This window comes from Perognathus longimembris, chromosome 23 (genome assembly GCF_023159225.1).
Source record: "Perognathus longimembris pacificus isolate PPM17 chromosome 23, ASM2315922v1, whole genome shotgun sequence".
NCBI lineage: Eukaryota > Metazoa > Chordata > Mammalia > Rodentia > Heteromyidae > Perognathus > Perognathus longimembris.
Window position 1 is genome coordinate 2,081,819 of NC_063183.1, and position 26,118 is coordinate 2,107,936.

A 26,118-nucleotide genomic window follows, 5' to 3' on the forward strand; every position below is an offset into this window, starting at 1 on the left:
GCCCGCTTGCGGTGCTCTCCTCCTTAGTAATGTTAGTGTGACGACGCAGACCGCAGTGCAAGCGCCGCCTTCAGAGGTTGGCGCATGCTCAGTGTGAGGCTGGCGTCAGATTCATGCTCAGCCCTAACTTTTTGGAGTGGTTAATCACGATGGTCTCATAAACGACAGCAGCAAGTGTAAGTAGGTGTGAACTACTATAAAGGAACAATGAGTTCCTAGGGTGTTAAACGCTAATGCCGTCCTCACACGAGTGAAATTTGACTTTTATTGCTTTTCCCAACGAGATGCTGCCTGCGACCACCAGGTGGCAGTGCTGCGCCGCCGCTCTCCCCGGCAGGGCGGCGGGGAGGGCCCAGGTTTGCACCTGTGACCCTGTACTACTTTCCTGGCAGGTGTGAGGCCCCTCGGTCACAAATAGTAACCCATTTTACCTTGGATAATTTATCCCAGTTGTCCAGCCATAGCTAGCGGTCACCGGCCTCCCAAGACATTTTTTTCATGTTCCAAGACATTTTAGAAAAATGCAACAAATTCAGAGTCCAGTACATCAAACCTTCATTACCCACGTTTCAGAACTGTTAACATCTCTCAGATCTGCCTCAAATCTTTCTAAAGTATAATTTTATTGTTATTATTAAGGCGTTATACAGAGAGATTACATGCCATACTGAGATAATGTTTTTCCCCAGCTTCCCCCTCCTATCCCCTCCTGTCCCTGCCCTTCCTCAAATCTTTTAAATAAATAAATAAAAAGAATGGGGCCTGTGTAAAGATAATAAAAATATTTTTAAAGGAATGAAACTAGTTCAGTGGTAGAGCACTTGCCTAACACGTTCAAGGCCCTGGATTTCATGCCCAAAGCAAAGCAAACACTGGTAAATAGAATTCAACTCTCCTTTGAGCATGTTCAAGCCTTCTTCATCTTTCCACAGCAGTTTCAAATCATCCTAGGTTTGGGGGGATTCCCCCCATAAATTTCTATGTGGTTGTACATTTCCTTGCATCAGTAAGGAAAAGAGCCAACACACAGGTTTATAAGGACAGTGTATATGTTAAACTGGCAAAAGAACACATAAGGATGTTCCCTTAGGTGGCAAAAGGAACTTTACAGCTGGAATTAAATTCAAGATCTTCAGATGCAGTAAGTGTCCTATCTATTCCCAAGGTCATCGCCAGGGCCCAGTGCTTGTGGCTCACACCTGTAATCAATCCTACCTACTTAGTAGGCTGACGTTGAATGTGGTTCCAAGCCAGCCCAGGCAGTAAAGAGTAAGACTCTTTTCTCCAATTAACCAGCACAATGCTAGAAGTAGAGCTGTGGCTCAAGTAGCAGAGCACTTGAGCAGTCTTGAGCAGAAAAGGCCAAATGAGAATATGAGGCAGAACCAGCACACACACACTCAGTTCAAAGACAGCCCGGAAAGAATGAGATGTGACATTATTCAAAAGGAAAGGTACTTATTACCTGACTTAGGTCATTGTAGCCCCTCTGTGTATCACCTTTACAATAAATTTAAAAAAATAAAAGGTAATAATAATAATAATAGCCAGCCCAGGAAGAAAGTCCATGAAACTTTTTTTTCTCCAATTAACCACCTGAAAACCAGAAGCAGAGCTGTGGCTCAAAGTGGTATAGTGCTAGCTTTGAGCAAAAGGGCTCAGGGACAGTATACAGACCCTGAGTTTAAGCTACACACACACACACACACACACACACACACACACACACAAAGCATCCAAGAGGGAGACAGGAATTGTCAATGGTAACACGATGGTGTACACACTTCGGGGAGACCAAGGAATACTAGCAGCCTTTGCAAGCTGGACAAAGTCAGGAAACTGAGGCCTCCCCTGGAACCTCCAAATGGGAACCCATATGTCTGACATATGGCCTCCAGAATAGTAAAAGCAATCATTTTATGTTGCGTTGACTCACTGAGTTTGTTCCAGTAGTAATGAAAAGCAAATGCAGTGCAGAACTGACCCTCCTGAGCATTGATGGGCTGTGTGACCTGGGGAAATGCCCTTCTGTCTGGGCCTGTGTTGCTCATCACTGGAATGGAGGGCCCACCCCACAGGACTGGCTGGGAAGATTCCACACTTTCACTCTGTGACTACCTCCAGAGCCCCTACAATGTGTCAGGCGCTCTTCTGGTTGTCAGAGAATGAATAGTCAAAGATCAATTATGGTAATACAGGCCAGATACCAAGACACACTGCTGGTGATAACTCAGTATCTCAAGGCCCTCCCCTCCTGGGTCATTGGCTGGGCCATTCGGCATTCCATGCACACCTCCTAGCTCCCTGTTTGTCAGTATTTATGGGTCTCTCCTAGCCTAATAATGGGGGGCACTGCTACATCAATTCCAGAAAGACAGGTTTTGTTCACCCAGTGCTACATCCCCTGGACCAACAACAGAGTTGACTACAAGAATAATCCTAGGAGCTGGGTGCCGGTGGCCCACACCTGCAATCTCAGCTACTCAGTAGGCTGAGTTCTGAGGATCATGGTTCAAAGACAGCCCAAGCAGAAAAGTTTGTGAGATTCTTATTTCCAAGGAAATCAAGCACTAGCCTTGAGCAAAAGAAGCTCAGAGACAGTGCCAAGGCCCTGAGTCCAAGCCTCAGGACTGGTGTGCACTCACACACAAAATTGTAGGCGGGATGGGAATATGGCCTAGTGGTAGAGTGCTGGCCTCACATACATGAAGCCCTGGGTTTGATTCCTCAGTACCACATATACAGAAGTGGTGCTATGGCTCATGTAGTAGAGTGCTAGCCTTGAGGGACAGTGCTCAGGCCCTGAGTCAAAGCCCCGGGACTGGCAAAAAAAATGTAGGAAAAGTGACCTTTTTTAAATTGTTGTCAGTCATGGGGGCTTGACCTCAGGGCCTGGGTGCTGTCCCTGAGCTGCTCAAGGCTAGTGCTCTACCACTTTGAGCCACAGCTCCACTTCTGGTTTTCTAGTGGTTAAATGGAGATAAGAGTCTCACAGACTTTCCTGCCTGAGCTGGCTTTGAACTGTGATCCTCAGATCTCAGCCTCCTGAGTAGCTAGGATCACAGGTGTGAGCCACCAGTGCCCAGCTGGCATTTGTTTTATTGGTGCTGGTACTGGGACTTGGAACTGAGGGACCTCTACTCTCCCTTGGCTTTTTCTGGTACTCTACAATTTGAGTCACATCCACTTCCAAGTTGTTTTTGTTGTTGGTGGTGGTGGTGGTGGTTGGAGATAGTTTCATGGAGGACTTTTCTGCCTGGACTGGCTTCGAACTACAGTCCTTAGATCGTAGCTTCTTGAGTAGTTAGTATTACAGGCAGGAGCCACCAGGACCCTGCTCTTTTTGCTTTTTGTTTTTCTGGTGCTAGGGATCAAACACAGAACCTCACACATGCTGAGCATCTCATTCTACCACTGAGCTACAGACCCAGCCATTGGTTTTTCCTTCTTGGTTAAGATCATCATGCCATTTGAACACAGAGTTGTCACCGGAAGGAGGTGAGGTTTAGTGAAGCTTTCCTTTAAATGTAGGAAGTCTTTTTTTTTTTTTTTTTTTTTTTGCAGTCCTGGGGCTTGGACTCAGGGCCTGAGCACTGTCCCTCGCTTCTTTTTGCTCAAGGCTAGCACTCTGCCACTCTGAGCCACAGCGCCACTTCTGGCCGTTTTCTGTATATGTGGTGCTGGGGAATAGAACCCAGGGCTTCATGCCATTAGGCCATATTCCCAACCATTACTTAGGGTCTTTACTTTGATCACAGAACAAGAATTTCTAGACAAGTCACAATGTAACAAAACTTGGCAGAGCTTTATTGAGTAAACAAGCAGACAAGCAGACAAACAGGAAGGGCAGGGGCACATTCTAACAGAGTGTGGGTGCTCTCACAGGAGAAAGAGAAAGACACACTGGAGAGAGAGACACACAGACAGACCCAGAGAGAGACACAGCTCCTTGGGCTGTTGGGGTATCTATAGGGTAAGGCAGGGGGTCTGGTTTCAAAGTTGTGTAAAGCTAGGTGCTTTGTCTTTGCTCGAATCACACCTGGTGTCACTTTCTGAGTTCCCAGGGAAGAACGCATCCTGCCAGAAAACAGATCCTCATCCTTGAGACCAGGAGGCATTGGATATCTGCATTTGGGGCAGGAGGAGGCTGACTTTTGGGGAAGCCTTTTTCTCAGGAAGCATCCATCATGTCAGACAAGTGTTCATTCTTGGGGTGAGGAACACACCCCTCAGGAAGGGGTGCTTCCTGTTGTCTCTCTTTGAAGCCAAGATGGCCCTTCTGTGTTTCTAAATACTATATTTCTGAGTTGCCATCACCAGGCCTCAGTTTCCTCAAGTTATCTTGTTTCATTTTCCCCTAAATGACCTTGTTCCCTTAATCTTAAGGGAAGTATATGAAGGAATAGCTCCTGTATTTGCTGTAAGCTGACTGTACCTCATTTTCTCTTCATCTGTTCTGCTTCAGAATAAGAGGCAAATAAATGCTCCTGGCTAGAGCCTTAGAGTCAGTCACTCAACTTACATGTCTAGACATGGCCAGGTTAGGTCCTGCCCTTCTGGAAGGTCACACTGTGGCCACAGGAAGGAGAGGAAAGAGACCGAGTTCTCCATACATCACCGTCCCACAGTCGCTCAAAGCATTTCCAGTAAGTGTATGTGCACATGTATGTGTGTGTGCATGTGTTGTACTGGGGCTTGAACTTGGGCACTGTCCTTGAACTTTTGTGCTCAAGGCCGGCACTCTACCACTTGAGTCCCAGCTCCACTCCTTGCTTTTTGGTGGTTAACTGAAGATAAGAGTTTTACAGACTTTTCTGCCCAGGCTGGCTTCGAAACAAGATCCTCAGGTCTCACTCTCCTGAGCAGCCTGGATTAGAGGTATGAGCCACCACACCTGGCTAATCGGACCACTTTCCAGCAGTGCTAGGCCAGTGATCTAATATTCATTCTCCCCCTTCCCTCTCCCCCTTTCCCTTTCTCTTCCTTTCCCCTCTTCTCCTTTCCCTTTCCCTCTCTCTCCCCCTTTTCTCTCTCTCTCTCTCTCTCTCTCTCTCTCTCTCTCTCTCTCTCTCTCTCTCTCTCTCTCTCTCTCTCTCTCTCTCTCTCCTCCCTCCTTGTATGCCTTTCATCTTCTAGGCCCTGTCAGGCAGAAAGCAAGCTGGCTGGTGGGAAGCTGTTTCTAATAGCTCCTCAGAACCTCCTAGACACCCACGTTTGGGGGGGGGGGAGGCCTTCATTGCCACCCTACCCAGCCTTTGTCCACCAGCTACTTCCCCTCTGGCCTGCTGACCAGGCTCTTCTGATGATTTATGCATTTGTTCCGGAGATGCAAACAGATCACATGCCCAGTTTGTTCTGGAGATGCAAACAGATCACATGCCCAACCCAGCCATAGCCAAGCCAGGGTGTGGAGACCACAGATGCCTGAGTGACTGGATGCTTTTGCCTTTTGGGTGTGTGTGTGTGTGTGTGACATTTAAAAATAAATTTTGCAAAAATGATCTGTATTCCTTGTTGAAACTCAAAGAGAAAAGCACAAATAAATTACAATCACCTTTCAGTTCTCCACTCAACTTTTGGTATAAAGGAAACTGATTTTTATTGTTGTTATTGTTACTGTTTTGTCTTTAAGTATTTATACACAGGGATAACCATTCAGCAAATTGACTTTTTCAACTATATACAATTTTTTATTGTTGCTTTGGAGGTGATACACAGCAGGGTTACCTTTATATACGCAGGTAATAAGTACATTTCCTTCCTTTTGCTAGTTTGAATTGTAATCCTCAGCTCTCAGCCTCTTTCATAGATAGGATTACAGGTGTAAGCCACTAGCAAGAATGCAAAACTTGCCAGGTACTGGTGGCTCCCACTTATAATCCTACTACCCAGGAGATCTGTGAATTGCAGTTTGAAGCCAGTCTAGGCAAGAAAATCTGTGAGACTCTTCTCTCAAGTAAGCACCAAAGAAGCCAGAAGTGGAGCTGTGGCTCAGGTGCAAAGTTCAGAGACAGCACCTAAGCCCTGAGCCAATGCCCCATGACTCGCACAAAAACATTAAAAAAGGAAAGAAAGAAAATAATTCCTGTCCATTACAACAATGCACTACCAGAGACTGGGTAGGTTATAGAGAAAGGAGGTTTGGGTTAGCGCACCCTCCTGGAGATCCCAAGGTCAGGAGCAAATCTGGTGCAGGTCTTCTTGCAAGCAGAGTCCTGCAGTGTGTGGAAAACCATAGTGTTCTGTTCCTATTCTTCTCATAAAGGCCACCGTGCCCTCCCATTTGCCCTATCCAGTTCCAGTTACCTCCTGCAGGCCTCGTGTCTAACCTTCATCCCTGGACTACGTCCTGCCCTCAATACTTGCCAACAGGTGTTAGATTTCAGCACACAAAGCGTGTGCTGGACACATGGAAACCATATCCCAGCAGTCTAGGAAGTAATCACTGGTGTCTGGCACAAAGCAAGCACCCTGTCATTGTCACTTCTTATTATTAGTCTCCCAAAGGCATATTGAAGCAGGCATTCTGAAGTGACAGATGGGCCAGCCACAGAGATAAATAAATAAAATGATATATGGTTCCTGCCAAAGAAGCATGTTTACAACTGAGTGATAAGAGGAAGAAAAAAGAAAAGGACAAAGTGCAGATCAGTAGTCCCATAGGAGTGGGCTTCCTGCCCTTGCCACCTGTTTGTCTAGAATGTGCCTCCACTGAGGACTTGGCACAGCCCCCAGCTCTATGACTCCTCCACCCAGCCCCACTGGGCCAAGGCAGTGTCCCCCCCTCCCCCAGGAACACAACACTTTCTGTCAAGGAAGATTCTTTTGGCACTGGGGTTTGAACTCAGCGCCTTGAGCTTTAGCTCTTGCTCACAGCTGCCACTTTACCACTTGAGTCACACCACCAGCTCTGCTTTCTTTGCCAGTTATTATTGCTAGTCAACTTTTCTGCGTAGGCTGGCCTCAAACCTCCATCCTCCAAATTTCAGCCTCCTAACTAGCCAGGATTACAGACATGAGCCACTGGTGCCTGAAAGGAATGACGTTGCTCCCAACACTGTTCAGGCCTGAAGGCCTGGATTCTTCCAGGAGATTTTGGGAACACACTGATTTAATCACTGTTTGCTGTGACACAAAGACCTAGGATGAACTTTTTTTTCCTTCTGCTTGAACTCAGGGCCTAAGCTCTGTCCCTGGCTCAAGGCTAGTATTCTACCATTTGTGCCATAGTACCACTTCCAGCTTTTTCTGTATATGTGGTGCTGAGGAATCGAACCTAGAGCTTCATGCATACTAGGCAAGCACATTACCACTAAGCCACATTCCCAGTCCTGAATTTTGTTTTAAAATGTGCTAATAGGGCTGGGGATATGTCCTAGTGGCAAGAGTGCTTGCCTCCTATACATGAAACCCTGGGTTTGATTCCCCAGCACCACACATATAGAAAACGGCCAGAGGGGCGCTGTGGCTCAAGTGGCAGAGTGCTATCCTTGAGCAAAAAAAAAAAAAAAAAGAAGAAGAAGAAGCCAGGGACAGTGCTCAGGCTCTGAGTCCAAGGCCCAGGACTGGCAAAAAAATAAAATAAATAAAAAATAAAATGTGCTAATACTAGTGTTTGAACTTAGGTCCTAGACTCTGTCCTTTGCCTTTTTCTTTCAAGACTGGCACTCTACCACTTGAGCCACAGTTCACTTTATGCATTTTTTTTGCTAGTTAATTGAAGATAAGAGTTTCATGAACTCTCCTTGCACAAGCTGGCTTCTAACTGCGATCTTCAGATCTCAGTTTCCTTCTGAGTATGTAGGATTACAGTTGTGAGCCACCAGCAGCCAAAAAATTTGTGAATTTTTTAAATGTTCCATTACAAAAGTATCTGAAAAGATAATAATCTTATAGTTATTATGTATTTTTCTTTTTTATACCTTTCCATATCCATCCATTTATTCCTTGGGTATTTATTAAGTATCTGCTATGTGTTGGCTAGACCCTGGGTTCAGAGTTAGGAGTACAATACCTTGTCCAAGACAAGACAGTGCTTGGGGGAATTTTTTTTTTTTAAGTTTACTTCAAAAATGTGTTTCCAGGCTGGGAATGTGGCTTAGTGGTGGAGTCCTTGCCTAATATGCATGAGGCCCTGAGTTTGGTTCCTCAGCACCACATAAATAAAAATTTTTAAATGTATTTCCCAGTATTTAACCTGCGAAGAAAACAGCATATTGGTTCATTTTATACGATTATTTTATTTCCAAGAAATACTGGTTAAAACTATTTACATACCTACCTTCAAGTCCACAGTTTAGGACTCTTATTTGCATGGCTTAAAAATGATAGCACAGCATCTTTACATTTAGGGTTGGGAAAGATATTCCATTCAAGACAAAGCCTGAAGCACCCATGTTTTCTAGAGGAATCACTGCAGTGATCCCGGAATTCCCAATTCCCAGTTCTCACTGGCAGAAGTTAGGAACAGCGGCGTTCCGGATGCCATGATCTCAGTATGTATAGAGACTCTCGCAGACCGGCAGCTGTGGGTGCCTTCCGCAGGTGGTGTCCCTGGGCGCATGCGCGTGCGGGGGGCCGGGGGGGGGGAGGGGAGAATGCGCGCGTGCGCGTCAGCCGCGGGCCGCAGCGGCTCCGCGAGGCGGCTGCAGGTGCCGCCCTGGCCACCCGGGGGCGTCCGCGAGCCCCGCGCCGCCCGCTCCCGTGCCACGCCGCCGCCCCGCCCCCGCCGCTCTCCGCTCCGCTCCTGCGGGACCCGACGCCCGCGCCGCCGCTGCTCAGTCCCGCCTCGCAGGCTGTCGACCCCGGCCGCCGCCCCGGCCCTGCGCAGGCTCCTCGGAGCACCGTACCCACCCGCCGTTCTCCAACACGCCCAGGCCGCCCGCCCTGCACCTGGACCTTGGGGCCTCGAGCCTGCGCCGGCCCCTGCGGACCTCAGGACCGCTGACCGCCGCCGCCCCGCCGGTGCTCCCGCGGGAGGTAGGTGCGCGGCGGGCTGCGGGCTGCGGGCCCGAGGCGGGGCCCGGGGGAATCTACCAAAAAGGCGGGGGACGGTGAGCGGCGACGTCGGGGCTCAGGACCCCGAGGCCTGCCTGGGTACCCCGATCCCTCATCCCGACCCTGTAGGCCTGCCCGGGGCCCCCGACCCCGAGGCCTTCCCGGAGACCCCGGCCCCAGACCCCTCACCCCGACCCCAAGACCTGCCCGGGGACCCCGACCCCGTAGGCCTGCCCGGGATTCCCGCACTCGGCACACGCCCGGCCCCGCTCGGCGGCGGACTTGGGGTCGGCGGGCGCCGGGACACGTGCGTCCCGCGTCCGGGCGAGACGGGGCGGGGGCTCCGGGTGAGCCCGGCGGGGATCCGCCGTGATGTCCCGGTGTTCGCGGGGACCCGTGGTGGGTACCCCGGGGAGGAGCCGCCCGCTCCAAGCCTGGCCTCCGGGGCCGGCGCTGCGCCCACGGAAGCGGGCTTCACAGAGTGGGAAACCGAGGCCGAGTGGCCCCTCGGACCCCCGGCAGCCGCCCGCCGGCAGAAGACGGGCGGGTGGGGATGCGAGGCGGGCTGCAGCCGACGGTGTGTGGAGCGGTGGGGTGCGGGCTGACTGGGAAGGCCTCCTGGGGAAGGTGTGGGCAGGGATGCCCAAGAACCCAGAAACCTCCCCGTGGCTCTTCCTTTTCTGCCCGGGACTCCTGGGCGTGGAGGAGATCCCAGCCCGGAGCTGGAGCAGCCTGGGTCCTCCCTCCAGTGTGCCCGCCGGTCCTGGGCCGTCTGCTGGAAAGAATGGGGCTTCCAGAAACTCCATGGAAGGTTTGTGCTGAAGGCTGGTTGGCTGCGGCCTCAGGACGGGCTGTTCCACCCCGAAAACGGGCGGTGTCTTTCTCTGCTTATTCTGCACCTGGCCACAAACCCCAAAGAAAAAGTCTAGCCCTGGGCAGGGCTACTAGCAGCTGGTTGCCAACACTCTGGGAGCAGCATGGAGAAAAGAGGCCAAACAGAAACAGATTTCCTCACTAGGGCTCGCCATTGGTGGTTTGCTTTATTGTTTTGTTTTGAAGAGTTGGACAAGCTCTGCCCAGATCTTATATCCGAGGCAGAAAAGTTTCAAGATCAGCTCTAGAGGCAAACTAGAAGTGGCTGGCTGGACTGATGAAAAAACTAAGAGGTTTTAGCTGCGTGCCAGTGGAACACAGCTGTAATCCTAGCTACTCGGGAGGCGGAGATCTGAGGATCGAGATTGGAAGCCAGCCTGGGCAGGAAAGTCCTTGAGACTCTTACCTCCAATTAACAAAAAGATCTGTAAGTGGAGATGATGCGGCTCAAGTGGTGGAGCACTAGCTATTGCCTTGAATGACATAGCTCAGACCAGCACCCAATGCTGGCACAAAACAGAAAGCTAAGAGGTTTTGTTGGAAGGGGGACAAGTTCTGCTGAGGCAGCGGCAGTTATCCCGGTGGAGTGAAGGAGGCCTTGGTTAAGGTGTAGGCAGTGTCCACACCTGGGAGGATGGATGTTTTCCTCTTAGAGTGTGGTTGGAAAGGCATGTGGCCAGGGTCATGAGCACAGAAAGGATCTGAAGAGGCCAGTCCTTAACACACTGAGATAAGGCAGACGTTCAGGTCTTTTTTTATTTTTTTCACTTTGGCTGTATTTATTTAATTTTTTTTTATTACATTTTATTGTCAAGGTGATGTACAGAGGGGATACAGTTACATAAGGTAGTGAGTACATTTCTTGTCATATTTGTTACACCCTCCATCATTTTTCTTTCTCTTCCCTAGTTCAGGTAAGCATATATACAATATCCAGTGTACCAAAATCATATACAGTGTCCATGTGGGGTATGCTAAAGGAAATTCACCTAGAACATTAAACGTAACAACAACAATAAAGTCCTCCTGTGTCCTTCTCTTGGAGTTCTTCTTGTTTATCCTCATCTTATATAATCATATGTACATAGCTGTTGAGCTATTGTGATCCTCTGATAGGTCTATCCTAGACCTTTTTATGTTTGTTTAGTAGTTGTTTGGTTTTAGATACATAATGCAAAGTTGCTGACTGAAAAATGTGGAAATACCATTTGAAAAGAAGTTTGTTATTTTGCAGACCTGGTCTGGTCTCTGCTCTTCTTCCCCTCCCCCTCCACCCTCCCCAAATAATATATTAAGGAGACCATGAGCCTTTGTTCTCTGTATTCTAGGCTTGTCTTGCTCAACATTATTTGTTCAAAATCTGACCATTCCCCTGCAAATACCATTATTTTATCATTCCTAATTGCTATGTAGTATTCCATTGTATACAGGTACCACATTTTTTTGGATCCATTCATTTGTAGTAGGGCATCTGGGTTGTTTCCATATTTTGGCTATTGTGAATTGTGCAGCAATGAACATGGATGTGCAGATGTTTTTATGGTATCCTGTTCAGGACAGATGCCTAGGAGTGGTATGGCTGGGTCATAGGGTATGCTGAGCTTTTTGAGGAACCTCCATACAGTTCTCCAAAGTGGTTGTACTAGTTTGCACTCCCACCAACAGTGGAGAAGGCTTCCTCTTTCCTCTTCAGCATTTGTTGTTGCCTGAGTTCAGAGTATAGGCCATTCTAACTGGAGTAAGGTGGTATCTCAGGGTTGTTTTTATTTGCATTTCCTTTACTACCAGGGATGTTGAACATTTCCTCATGTGTTTCTTTGCCATTTTTATTTCTTCTACTGTGAAGTCTCTCTTTAGCTCCTTTGCCCATTTAATAATTGGTTTAGTGGGTTTGGAGGAGGTTAGTTTCTTGAGTTCTCTGTAGATGACAGGTATTAGGCCTTTATCTGTTGCTGTGCTGGTGAAGATCCTTTCCCATGTGGTTGGTGGTCTTTCTAGTTTAGTGGCTATGTCTTCAGCTGTGCCAAAACTTTTTTATTTTGTAGTAGTCCCATTTGTCGAGTCTCTCCCCTGTCTCTTGTGCCCCTGGGACTCTGTTCAGGAAGTTCCTTCCTGTGCCTATAAGTTCTAGTGTCTTTCCTACTCTGTCCTTCAGTAGTTTCAGGGTTTCAGGTCTGATGTTGAGGTCCTTAATCCATTTTGAGTTGATCTTGTTGCATGACAATAGGCCAGGGTCCACTTTGAGTTTTCTGCATGTGGCTGAGTTTTCCCAGCACCAGTAGTTGAAAAGGCTATGTTTTTTCCATTGTATGTCTTTAGCTCCTTTGTCAAATATCAGGTGACTGTAAGTATGCGGATTTATTTCTGGGTCTTCTATCCTATTCCACTGGTCTTCAGGTCTGTTTTTATGCCAGTAACAGGCTGTTTTTGTTATGATGGCTCTGTAATAGAGCTTGAAGTCTGGTATTGTGATACTCCTGCGCTGAGCTCAGGTCTTAAGGCCCCCTTTGCCCCAAGCTGTGGAAGTCCTAGAGATTCCAAGGGCTGGGAAGTCAGCCATGGCCTGCATTCCCCCCTCCAGCTGTTTGCCTTCCTAGACTTGGTAGCCACAGAAAGTGGCTACAAGCAGGGGGGCTAAAAGGCAATGTCAGGAGGCTCATCTAACATCTCCCTCCATTGTTGGCTCACCCTAGAGTTTGATTCCTGAGGTCTGGAGTGAGGCTCTGGGGATTTGCATTGCTTTCCCTTCCATTCTTCCTCTTTCCACCCTCTTTCTTATACTGGGATTTGAGCACAGGCTCTCCCTTGGCTTTTTCTCTCAGGGCCACTTGAGCCACAGCTCCACTTCCAGCTTTTTTACTGGTTTATTGGAGATAAGAGTCTGGGATTTGTCTCCTGAGGCTGGCTTTCAAACCATGACTGTCAGATCCCAGCCTCCTGAGTAGCTAGGATTACAGGAAGTTAGCCACCAGTGCCTGGCTTGGGAATTTGCATTTCTAACTAATTTCAGAAAGCTTCTGCTGGAGTCCCTGGATCATGATTTAGGCTTTCAGACCCACTGGCTCAGGAAGTGATCACATGAAAAGCCCTGGATTTGGTCAGGCTACTTTCAAATCTAAGTCGCCTGCCTTTTATATATTTGATATGGAGCAAATCATTAAACCTCTCTCTCCCTGTTTCCCTTTCTATACAATGGAATGAATACAATGGAATGCCTGCAGCCTGGGATTCAGGGGAGGCTCCTTGGAGGAGCCTCTAAACTGAGGCCTGATGGCTGAGCTGATGAACTGGCCAGGAGACCGAAGGGAGGGAGCCTAGGAGCCAGACAGGGGAGAGGGATGCTGCGTGGAAACCCAGGACAGCTACAGAGGGGAGGATCTGCTCTGGGCAGGACCACAGGGGAGGCCAGGTGACCAAGGCCTTTGAAGTGGGCTGCTGGTGGGCCTGGAAGCTGGTCCTCTCCTCTTTTCCCCTCCTCTTCTCTCTCATCTCCCCTCTTTTCTCTCTCTCATACTTAGTCCTGGGTGGTATCCCTTAGCTTTTCCACTCAAGGCTAGTGCTCTCCCACTTGAGCCACACCTCTGCTCATGGATTTTCTTACCTAGGCTGGCTTTGAACCTTCATCCTAAAATCTCAGCCTCATGAGTATTAACTAGGATTAGTGGTATGAGCCACCAGAACTCAACAGAACCATTATTTCTGTGCAACTCTATTGCCAAAATGGGTCGTGTAGCCCTGCTGAGGTGTAGAGGATGCTGGGAAGTGTATTCTGGGTTAGAGGAACACGCATTCATGGTGGATTGTTGACTGTGTTTGCCATGGTGGCGTTTCCTAGCCAATTTCCTCAATTCTTTCCCACCGTGCTCTCTCTCTCAGCTCCACCTATTAAATGAAAGAATTTTACAGGTGAGAAGGTTGAGGTTCAGAGAGGTGAAATAATTTGCCCAGCATTGCTTAGCTATAAGGGACGAGCTGGAACTTGAACTCAAATCTGTTTATCCTAACAATCTTAGGTGACCTAGTCTTGGTTGTGATGCTTTCTACATTCTCCATGGTCTAGGTTTTGGCTTTTCCATGCAGGGTCTCAGCTGGGACCCCTGATGATGACCCAGAAGTCCTTTTGCTCCCCCTATGCCCATTCTCCCAGCTTTTATCCATCCATCCATCCATGAAATGTCTAGGTGTGTGTTACATTCTGGGCTGGGACTAGAAGAGGTGTTAGATGCAGACCCTTGTTTGTTTCACATGCTCACGTGGTCTGACCACTGAGAGGGTGGTGCAAACACAATTCATTGTGCAGTAGGGGACAACACCCCTGATCTGACCTATTGTTGGGCACTATGTCTGGGGGACACGCAGACAGTGTTTAGCAGAGGACTAAAAGGGTTTGTTTTTGTTTTTTGTTGGTCATGAGGCTTGAACTCAGGGCTTGGCTGCTGTCTCTGAGTTTTTTCACTCAAGGCCAGTGCTCTACTACTTTGAACCACAGTGCCACTTCCTGTTTCTAGTGGTTAATTGGAGGTAAATGTCTGGCTTTGAATCACGATCTCTGGATCTCAGCCTCCTGAGTAGCTAGAATTACAGGTGTGAGCCACCAGCACCTTTTATATTTCTAAAATATGGAATGTTTCAACCAGAAAAGTATCATTAGTTGTTGAGTTCTCAGAAGAACTTAAAGAGTGTACATTTCTGAAAATTCCAAAAATAGGTAAAGTATGCAGAGATATAAACAGATAGGCCAACTCTTGGTAATAATATGAAATATACCTCAAGAGCTTTTCAAACTTTGCATGTTGTACCGTTTTTTTCTTTTACAATTATTTTCCTTTTTGTCCTTGTCATTTTACCAGTGTACTGCATGAAGCCAAAGAAAACTGTGAGGGCACTATTAAAAACCTCAGAGTGACTGAGTGCCAGCCGGCACTTCAGTGTGAACTCAGGGCCTCATCCCCACTCAGCGTGCTTGTTCAGCTGGTCCCTTGAGCTGTGCCTCCAGCCCAGCTTTTTGCTGGTTATTTGCTTATTTTGGCTGGCTATTTTGGAGACAGAGTCTCACAGACTTTTTCTCCCTGGCCTGGCTTCAAACATTCATCTTTTGGATCTCAGCCTCCAGATCCTGAAACAAGGCATGAGGCACCAGCACCCTACTTGACAGATTTAATTCTGAGGGGGGAAAAATTAATGTTCAAAGCACTTTTGTGCATTTCGTTTTGCTAACTGAAGCTCTAATTACAATCCTTTCTGCACAGTTTTCTAATTTCTGAAACAATGTTATGTGAACCAAGTATGGTGGGTGACATTTTTGTGAGTGTTTCAGCAGAGCCACTGTTGCCTCTGTTGTGGGGTTTCCATAGCAGGTTGCTGTTTGCACCAGTCAGGACTTCATTTCTCTGTCTCTATGTGAGGGGTGGAGATTGGTTCTTAAGGAGGAGAGGAAAGAGAGGGGGTAGGAAAAGCTCCTGACCTTCCACTGGAAGGGCTGCCCAGGCTACTTACACTGTGGATATTTCCATTCCATAATCTGATAATTCTTCATTGTGGTGCGATGTTCTGTGTTTTTATTTTATTTTTATCTATTTTGATAGAATGAAGGCTTAAACTCAGGGTTTGGACTGAAAGCATAGGTCTCGGCCATCCCAAAGGACCATGCGGAGATAATCACAGGCAGGAGAAGAAGGTTCATAAGGAGGTTTATTAGGGCGGCCATAGTTCCCACGGGAGAGGGAGCTACATGGCGTCTGCACCTTATCCAGGTAGCAGCTTCTCTCTCTGGGGGTAAAGGGGAAGTAGTTAGGTAGTGAGTAGGAGTGGCTCATTAGATATGGGTGGATCTGGGGGCTAGTGGGAGGAGCGGAGGACCTGAGGCTAGAGAAATGCTAACTTGGATGCAGGGTGTGTGTGTGTGTGCGCGCGTGCCCGTCCGTCCGTCCGTCCTAGGGCTTGAACTCAAGACCTAGGTGCTGTCCCTGAGCTTCTGCTAACTTGGATGCAGGTGTGTGTGTGTGTGTGTGTGTGTGTGTGTGTGTGTGTGTGTGTGTCCGTCCGTCCATCCTAGGGCTTGAACTCAAGACCTAGGTGCTGTCCCTGAGCTTCTGCTAACTTGGATGCAGTGTGTGTGTGTGTGTGTGTGTGTGTGTGTGTGTGTGTCCGTCCGTCCGTCCATCCTAGGGCTTGAACTCAAGACCTAGGTGCTGTCCCTGAGCTTCTGCTAACTTGGATGCAGGGGTGTGTGTGTGTGTGTGTGTGTGTGTGTGTGTGTGTGTGTGTCCGTCCGTCCGTCCGTCCGTCCATCCTAGGGCTTGAACTCAAGACCTAGGTGCTGTCCCTGAGCTTCTTTTCCTCAAAGCTAGTGTTCTACCACTTGTACCACAGCATTTTTTGGTGGTTAATTGGAAATCAGAGTCTCATGGACTTTCCTATCCAGGCTGGCTTGGAACTTCAGTCCTCAGATCTCAGCCTCCTCATTAGCTAGGATTACAGGTGTGAGCCTCTGGTGTCGATTGCCCTTTGAGGGAGCAAAATTGCCTCCAATTATGACCCATTTAGGACAGGTTGCGTTAGATTTTGTTTGTTAGTTTTTTGCGCTTTTTTTGTTGTTGTTGTCCATACTGGGGCTTGAATTTAGCCTCTCTTTCACTTAGATTTTGTGGCTCAAGGCTTGTGCCCTACCACTTAAACTATACCTCCATTTCTGGCTTTTTGCTGGTTATTTGGTGATAAGAATCCTCAGATTTGGGCTGACTCTGAATTGCTTATCCTTAGATGGAAACCTACTGGGTAGCTAGGATTGTGGGATTATAAACTTTGGCCACTTGAGGCTAGGGCAGGGCAAGTTTAGTAAATTAACAGTAGATTAAGACAGCACAAAGTTACTGTGTTATAGTTCTGGGGGCAGAAGTTCTAAAGTAAAAATGTCAGTGGGGTTGTATTCCTTTTGAGAAGCTCTTATGAGTGTGTGTGTGTGTGTATGTGTGTGTGTATGTGTGTGTGTGTGTGTGTGTCTGTGTGTGTGTCTGACTGTGGTTTGAGCTCAGGTCCTCATACTTGCTAGGTCTGCACTCTACCATTTGATTTATGCCCCCAGATCTTTTTGTCTGAATGGGTTTTTTGATATAATCCTGAGACTTTGGCAGGCCAGTCTGGACTAGGTTCTTCCTATTTAATGCCCCCTTGCATAGCTGGGATTACGCATGCATGCCATCAGTACCAGCTTACTGATTCACATGGGGGAGTCTCACCAAATTTTTGCCCTAGCTGACCTCAGCTCTTGATTCTCCTTGTTTCTGCTTCCTCAGTAGCTGGGAGTACAGGTGTGATCGACCACAGCTAGCCTACTTCCCTACCTTTTCTAGCTCCTCTGGCATCCTGGGCTCTTGGCCTCCCATTCCTTCACAGCTGCAGTCTGGCAACTTCACACCTTCCCAGTTTGGTCTGGTTTGGTTTTTGGTTCTGGCACTAGGGGTAAACTCAGTGCCTTGTGCATGTCTGGCACGGGATTTCCCACTGGCTAATGTTCTCACTATAGCCCCATGTCTCCCTCTGTGTCTATCGCCTGGCCCTTCTCTTGGCCTTCTCTTCTCCCTGAGATCTTCCGGTTGCCTTTCTTTGCAATGTAATGACAAGCCAATCCAGTATGACTTTCTTATTAATCACCTCTGCCAAGTCCCTGTTGCCATAAAAGGTCGCATATTTGTAGACTCCAAGGGTTGGGAGGTGTGCGTCTCCAGAGGGGCTGTTATTCTGCTGGCCACTCAGACTGCTCTGGGCAACAGAAATGCTTACTGAACACCTGGACTGTATGCTGGTAGCTCACTCACGCCTGTAGTCCTAGCTACTCCGGAGGCAGAGATGAGGATCCAAGTTCCAAGCCAGCCTAGGCAGAAAAGCTTGTGAGATTTGTCTCCAGCTAACCATTAATAAGTGGTAGAGTGCCAGCCTTGAGGTAAAGAGCCCAGTGAGAGCATAATGCCTTCAGTTCAAGTCCCTGTGCCTGAATACACACACACACACACACACACACACACACACACACACACGAAAAGAAGAGGGGAAGAAAGCCTGAGAGGAACAAAGTGCTTTGGATGTGTGTGTGTGTGTGTGTTGTTGTTGTGTAATAGCAGCTAATATATGTTCAAGTACTGTCTGTGCCAAGCACCAGAGGCCTGGTGCACTGAATCTTTTGAACAGCCCCCTGGGCTGGGACTCTGCTGTCTGCTGTTTTAATAGGGGAGGAAATGTCCTGGGGCAGGCTTTCAGGAGTAAATCAGAATTGGACTGAATCTTACAGGAACAGACAGGTTTGCCCTTGAGTGGGAAAGGAGGCATTGGGGCAAGAGGTACAGAGTGTGCAGCCAGGGAGGGGAGGCGAGCTTGGCCCTGCAGCGTGGTAACTGGTTCTGGGCCTCTCGGAGGTAGGCAGCCTGAAACGTCAGGGAGGAAGGATCAGAGGGCAAGAGCCACTGGACACCTCTCCTTGTGTTCTGACATGAAGTACCATTTCTCTTAATAGTTTAAGTGTTTACCTTTGAACATCTATCTACTGAAGGCTAGGGTGCAGACATGAATGAGACACTAACCTGAGTACTTAGCTGAAGGCTTGATGCTGTACCACCTTAAACACATAAAGTGCAGAGCAGCAAGACATTGATTGGCCTGGAAGGATCATGGTTCAAAGCTAGCCTGGGAGGAAAGTCCATGGGACTTTTATCTCCAACTGACCACAAAAAAAGCCAGAAGTGGAGCTGTGGTTCAAGTGTTAGACTGCCAGCCTTGAGTGAAAAAACAAGGGAGAGCATGAGGCCCCAAGTTCAAGTCCCAGTACTGGCATGCACACACACACACACACACACACACACACACACACACACACACACACAAATCTGGGTGCTGATGGATCATGCCTGTAATCACAGCTACTCAGAATGCTGAGCTCTGAGGATCACAGTTCAAAGCCAGTCTGGGCAGGAAAGTCCATGAGACTCTTATTTCCAATTAACCACCAAAAAGCCAGATGTGAAACTGTGGCTCAAGTGGTAGAGCCTTGAGCAAAAAAGCAAAGGGATGCCAGGCACTGGTGGCTCACGCCTGTAATCCTAGCTACTCAAGAGGCTAAGATCTGAGGATCGTAGTTCAAAGCCAGCACAGGCAGGAAAGTCCATGAGACTCTTATCTCCATTAAGCCACCAGAAAACCAGGAGTGGAGCTGTGGCTCAAAGGTGGTAGAGCATTAGCCTTGAGCAGAAAAGCTCAGGGACAGCGCCTAGACAGTGAGTTAAAGCCCCACGACCAATAACAACAACAAAAAAGCCAAGGACAGTGTCCAGGCCCTGAGTTCAAGCCCCAGGAATGGCACAAAACAAAGAAAGCTAGGATTAGCATCTGCTGAGCTGTGCCCCATTAGGTACAGATCCCCAGTGGTCACAGCCTCCACTGGTCTACTGTTTAGAACAAAGTCTGCTCTTATCAGAGGAGCCAGGCTGCAGAGCACAAACTGTCAGCCAGTACATTGGACGCGCGTGCGTGTGTGTGTGTGTGTGTGTGTGTGTGTGTGTGTGTGTGTGGTGTTGTAAGGCACATTTTTCTATGTAGTCCAGGCTGGCCTTGATCTCTGATCTTTCTGCTTATAGGCCACTCAAGCCTGTGTTTCTCTAATCTCCTAGTGGGAAGACTAAGGCTTTGCCTCCACTTCTGCCTCCCCCACTCCCCCCAACCTTCCAGCCCTGTCCCCCTCTGGTAGCTTTCAAGTCCTGTCAGACTCTGGCAAGTCTCCAGGGTAGGCTGAGATAGAATGAAGGGGAGACTCCAGTGTTGCAGGGGGTGACAGGAAAGCAAGAGAGGCCCGGGCTCTCCTGAGCCTCACAGTAACGTGATTTTTACAGAAATAAGACAACACACGTGAAGGACTGGCCGCCCCACTGCCACTGAGCACTTGATGCCTCCTTGCACTTGGCAGTGATGGGAGCTGGTAGGCTAGGCAGAAGTGGCCCCCAAATCTGTAAAGGCCACCCTGGGAGACCAGCTGATGGGGCCGCCCTGGGCGGCTGTTTACAGGCCACCTTGGACCCCAGCATGAGTTGTCATTTTGAGTTTTTTGTGCCAGTACTGTGGCTTGAATTCAGGCCCTCCAGCTCTTACTCTGCTTTTTCACTCAAGGCTGGTGCTTTGCCACTTGAGCCATACTGCCACTTCTGGCTTTTTGCCGGTTCATTGGAGATAAGAATTTCAAAGACTTTTCTGCTCTAGCTTTAAACTGTGATTCTCAGATCTCAACCTCCTGAATAGCTAGGATTAAGACATGAACCACCAGTTCCCAGCCTCATTTTCTTTTTTTTTTTTTTTTGGCCAGTCCTGGGGCTTGGACTCAGGGCCTGAGCACTGTCCCTGGCTTCTTTTTGCTCAAGGCTAGCACTCTGCCACTTGAGCCACAGCGCCACTTCTGGCCTTTTCTGTATATGTGGTGCTGGGGAATCGAACCCAGGGCCTCATGTATATGAGGCAGGCACTCTTGCCACTAGGCCATATCCGCAGCCCCCCAGCCTCATTTTCTCCTGAGCAAAAAAATGCAAGCAGCTGGCATACCTATAATCCTTGCTCCTTGGGAAGCAAAGGTAGGAGAATTTCAGTCTAAGATTGGACTGGGCAAAAGTGTGAGACCCTGACTGAAGAACAAACTAAAAGCACAAGGACTGAGGAATGGCTCAAATGGTAGACTTGCAAGGTTGTGGTACTGAGTTTTATTCGTAGTATCCTCCCCCCACCAGAACAAAAGTATGTGTGTGGTGTCTCGTAGCACTTTTAACTCCTGCGTCACTGCCAAGGGATGCTCTTCGGTCTTGCCCTGTGTGCACAGGGCAGGGCGGGGCAGGCCATATTTTCTCTGGGTTGCTGGCTCCTGAAAGGGGGAGCTGGAATTGCAGCTGCTTCTGCCACAAGCAGGCCCCTCCCTCCTGGGGTGAGGGTGGCCTTGGGAGGCCCAGCTGTCACTGTAGCTTGACCCCCAGGCCTGCCCCAAGCTTTGCAAGTGTAGTTTCCTTCTCCCCTGAATAGCAAGATTCAGAGATTTTGCTATTCAGTGCCTCAAATAGCCTGCTTCCTGAGAAGAAGCTGGCCTGGCCACTAACCAGATGTTTGGGCTGCCAGCCTGCCTGGTGATAGAAATGTTGATGACAGCTGCTCTATCTCTGTGCTGGCACTGTGCCACCACTGCAGTGGGGGCAAAGCTGAGTGGTCTCTCACGTCAGGTCCTCCAGGACTGCTGAGGCCAGAGAGGGGAAACCACGAAGGGCAGACTGGGGTTAGGACCGGGGTCCCTGACTCAGCCTGTCTTTGGGGATATTTGGGGTGGGGGGGGGGCAGTGTCTGGGCCTGAGAGGAAGACACTGGGTCCTTTCCTGTGTTCAGGCTCTCTGCCAACAGGAGCAAGCTCTGTCTTTGGGCTGAGAAAAGCATAAGTCATGGTGGAGATTTCCAGGAGGCCTGATGTCAGAACAGGAGTTGGTAGCTGGGTTGTGGGCTAACAGGAATCCTTTGTCAGCCGGGGGCTGGTGGCTCACGCCTGTCATACTAGTTATTCAGGAGGCTGTGATCTGAGAATAGCGGTTCAAAGCCAGCTTGGGCAGTAAAGTTGGTGAGACTATCTCCAATTAACCACCATAAAACTGGAAGTGGAGCTGTAGCTCAAAGAGTAGAGCCTAGTCTTGAGCAAAAAGAGGGCCCAGGCCCCACGTTCAAGTCCCACAACCGATCAAAGGTAAAAAACAAAACAAAACAAAACAAAAAAACACAAGAATCCCTTGCCAATGGGGAAATGGATTGACCTACAACAAATCATGTTAAATGAGGTAAGCCAAGCTCAGAGAGACAAATGGCACATGTTTTCTCTTATATGCAGAAGCCAGATCTAAAATACCCTGGGGCATGACAAATTATACAGGATTAAAATTAAAAGTTACAATTTAAGTGTTCACACACAGTGAGACCAAAGGAGGATATTCTTAGGGAGGAACACAAAAGTACAGTGCTTATGCCTCTGATCATATATTAATTGAAATGAACTTCAGGAAATGGGAACAAGAGGTTTTTTCTTTGTTGTTTTTGTTTTCTTTTTGTCTTGTTTGTCTTTGGGAGGATAAGAGGGCACAGAAATGGAGGGACAATGGGTGAACAAATGCAGCAGTAGTACTCACTAGACACAATGTGGAAAATGAACTGTATAACTTGTGGGTGGGGACAGGAGGGGAAAACTTGGAGAGAGGGATGGAGGGGGTGAAACTATCCAAAAAGAAATGTACTCACTACCTAACTTATGTAACTGTAGCCCCTCTGTACATCACCTTTGTAATAACAAGAAAAATAAATAATTTCTTTTAAAAATAAGAAGCCCCTGCCAACCCCGGGGGAATGGAACCCCCCCCCCCCCAGGAGCCTGTCTTGCTGTACAAATGGAAGAGCAGCTGCCAATTTAGGACTTGGATGGAGGCCACAGTTTTCCCGGGCTGACCTTACTTAGGCAATTTATCATAAGGGATGTGACATTTATGGCATTGGAGAGAAAAGGGCTGCTAGGCCAGGTAGGATTAGCAGTGTGTGTGGGTGGGGGGAGGGAAGATTACAATAGATTATACAGATTTAGATATCAAACTATGGAGATTATGAGTCCCCAAGATTATTAATACTGCCTTATGATGTAAGAGACCCAGGTGCTCTGGCTCATGGCTCTGCACTTTGTACCTGGTGGCCTACAACATCTCTGCTCAAGCTCTAGCAATGACACCTGCCTCCCAGCCAGAAGGAAGGAGGAAATGGGAAGGTCCCACCTGCTCCCTTTAAGAGCCTCCTCCCCCCCCCCCCCCCCCGCCCCGCTTAAGTTGTATGCAGCCCTTCTGCTTATATCTTATTGGCCAGAGCTTGGTCACGCTGAGCTGCAAAGGAGTTTGGGAAATGTAGTCCTCATTCCAAGTGACCAGGTGCTTAGCACTGTGTCAAGAGAAAGAAGCTTTGTCAAGCAACCACAGCTGCATGAAGAGCAGATTTGTAACAATTCTAAAGCTACGAGACAGACCAGGATCACTCAGTTCTGGACACACCAAGTGTGTGAGTGTAAGGCTCAGTGCCAGGCAATTTCACAACTGCTTGTCTGCAGCAGCTCTGGGGTTCCAGGGTCAGTTATGTCAGGGTGATGGTAGGATGTGGCCATGGGCTGTCATTCTGTCTTACAAGCTATGTGCACTAACTGTGGAACCACAGTAACTCAGCTGTAAAATGGAGTTGGAGCCAAAACACTGGTAATCCTAGCTACCAGGAGGCTGAGATCTGAACATCAAGGTTTGAAGCCATCTTGGGCAGAAAAATCCACAGGATTCCATCTTCAAAAGAGCCAGCAAGGGGTTAAGAATGTGGCTTAGTGGTAGAGTGCTTGCCTAGCATGTGCGTGAAGCCCTGGGTTCGATTCTTCAGTACCACATAAACAGAAAAAGCCAGAAATGGTGCTCTTGCTCAAGTGGTAGAGTGCTAGCCTTGAACAAAAAGAGGTCAGGGCAGTGCCCAGGCCCTGAGTTCAAGTGTCAGGACTGGGGGCGGGGGGGAGGGGGAAGCCAGCAAAAATGCTGACTTAGGACTATGGTGGCTTGGTCTCCAGACTCAGATGTGAGTGAAAAACTGAGCCAGAGCAGAGTCTTAAGCCAGTCTAGAATTGCAAACAAATAAGCAAATGAATGAATGGAGGAGTTTGCCAGGTAAATTAATTTGGCAAGGTCCTCAGCAGCAGAGCCAGGACTTTTCCTGACAGCCAGGCTTCTGCCATTGGTTAAGCACTGAGTAACATTGCTTGGTGGCTGCTGCTGCAGCTGTGTTTTTAGCTTTCCCCTGGTGCCATTTTTGGCCCCCAGAGATGCTGCGTCTGCTTGACCCGCCAACAGCCCTGGCCACCACACTGTCTCAGTCAGCAGGGACACTGGCCAGGCACTGACCTGGGCAGAGCAGAGCAGGCAGGTGGCACAGAGATTTGAATTGCAAGTAGGATCAAATGTCTATGATCTTGGCTCCAGGATGGGGACTCTGTCTCGGCCGGAGAGTAAGAAACAAATTTTAGCAAAGGACATAGAGTTGCAAATTGTTCATAGGCAAAGCAGTAACAAAAACAAGAACAACAAAAAAAAGGATAACAGAAGAAAAGATAGAAAAATAACAGCCAGGCATGTGTGGCTTAGGCCTGTAAAGCTACTCAGGAGACTGGGACCTGAGAATTGTGGTTCAAAGCCAACCCAAGCAGAAAAGTCTGGGAGCCTTCAGTTAACCAACAAAAAGCTAGAAGTAAAGGTGTGGCTCAAGTAGTAGAGTATCAGGCTAGAGCAAAATAGATCAAGGCCAGGCACAGGTAGCTCACACCTATAATTTTAGTTAATCGGAAGGCTGAGATCTGAGGATCTCAGTTCAAAGCCAGCAGACAGGAAAATTACAGGCATGAACTCTACCAAGGCCCGGCAAATTTACGAATTGCAATGAAATCTTAAATCCATTTTCAGATATTTTTTGCCTGTGGTTTGAGGAAGGGGCGCATGCAGCTGGTCTATTATCCCAGCACTATGGAAAAAGATGAGTCTCTCCCCCATCCAGTTCTTAGCACTTTAGTTAACAACACAGTGGCTGTAGAAGAGCGCGAATTACCAGCTAGCTGAGCATACTATCCTGTAATCTCCCTGAACCAAGTGGTGACTATCTTTGCAAGCCTATGGTTATGAGAGCTTCCTCTTTTCCTCTTCCTGCTGGGGAAGATGGACAGTGGTTATCTAACCGGCCTCCAGGATGTAGTTAGTGTGGTAGTTTTCTTGTTGCTGAGAGTGTCCTCCGAAGTGTTTGTTTATCCCTGGGAAGTGTGCTGAGCGCCTTCTCTGCCAGACACTTTCTGAACTACTCAGTGGGCCACAGAGTAAAAGCTAAACTGGTTGATTTCAGCTTGGTAGAATTATTGGGGAAAAAAATGAACAAGAAAGATGTAGCTCATGTCAGTAATCTTAGCTACTGGGGAGGCCAAGATCTGAGGATTGAGCCCGGAAGCTAGCTTAGGCAGGAAAGTCTATGAAATTCTTGTCTCCAGTTATCACCAAAAGCTAAAAGTGGAGCAGTGGCTCAAGTGGTGACGTGCTAGTCTTGAGCAAAAAACACCCAGACTCTTAAGTTCAAGGCCCAGAAAGATGCTCTAGGCCAGGCACTGATGGCTCACACCTGTAATTCTAGCTATTTAGGCAACTGAAGTGTGAGGATCAAAATTAGAAACCAGCCCAGGCAGGAAAGTCTGTGAGATTCTTATTTCCAGTTATCACCAAAAGCTGGAAGTGGAGCTGTGGTTCAAGTGGTAGAATGTTAGTCTTCCCAGGCCTTGAGTTCAAGCCCCAGTACTGGCACAAGAAAGAAGAGGAAGGAAAAGATATACTAAGAAGTGTCTAGGCATGCATTTGAGCAGGTGGTTCTTTGGTGTGAAATGGCTCAGATTTAGTTTTTTGGGTCTGGATCTCAATGGTGAGAAAGAACCCATTATAGGAAGTTTGTTTCAGGCCTAGGGAACAGCAAGTACAAAGGCCCTGGAGTGGGAACACATTTGAAGTGTTCACAGTTCCACAAGTAAAAACCATTGTCCCTGGAGGACAGCCAGGGCCGGGAGAGAGTGGGCATGGGGCCAAATGAGTGCTGCCCTTGTAGACTTCATAAGGTGTTGGTTTTATTAGGAGCTCAGCACTGGTGCCTCATGCCTATAATCCTAGCTACTCAGGAGGCTAAGACCTTAGGATCACGGTTCGAAGCCAGTCCAGGCAGGAAAGGTCATGAGACTCTTATCTCCAGCAAAGAGCCAGAAACTCTTTGAGCTGTGTCTCAAGTGGTGTTGTGACAGCCTTGGGTAAAAAAGCTGAGGAAAACCTCCGAGTCCCTGAGTTAAAGGCCTAGTACTGGGATGAAAAAAAAACACATATGTATAAATATAATGTGTATTTGTATGTATATATTATATGTAAATATACAAAATATACATATATATACATATAAAAAAGGGAAGTTGCTGGAGGGTGTTAAACTGAGGAGTGTTGATCTAAGTTTTGCCCTAAAAGAGTCATTGTGGTTGCTTAAGAGGCATTTCTGACTGCGTGCTGATGGCTCACATCTGTAATCCTGGCTGCTCAGGAGGCTCAGATCTGAGGATTGTGATTCAAAGCCAGCATGGGCAGCAAATTTCATGAGACTCTTATCTCCAATTAA

At 48.1% G+C, this 26,118-nt stretch overlaps 1 protein-coding gene across 2 annotated transcripts in view; it reads left to right on the forward strand.

Moving 5' to 3' along the window:
* The first annotated feature begins 8,765 nt into the window (after window positions 1–8,765).
* Window positions 8,766–26,118, forward strand: part of Eef2k (eukaryotic elongation factor 2 kinase) — a 63,183-nt gene continuing 45,830 nt past the window's right edge. Inside the window, exon 1 of one of the 2 annotated variants that reach the window (XM_048331673.1) lies at window positions 8,766–8,979. The gene's annotated coding sequence lies outside the window, so the exon portion shown is untranslated. The remainder of the gene's footprint in view (window positions 8,980–26,118) is intronic. The other variant, XM_048331671.1, reaches the window with a different exon arrangement.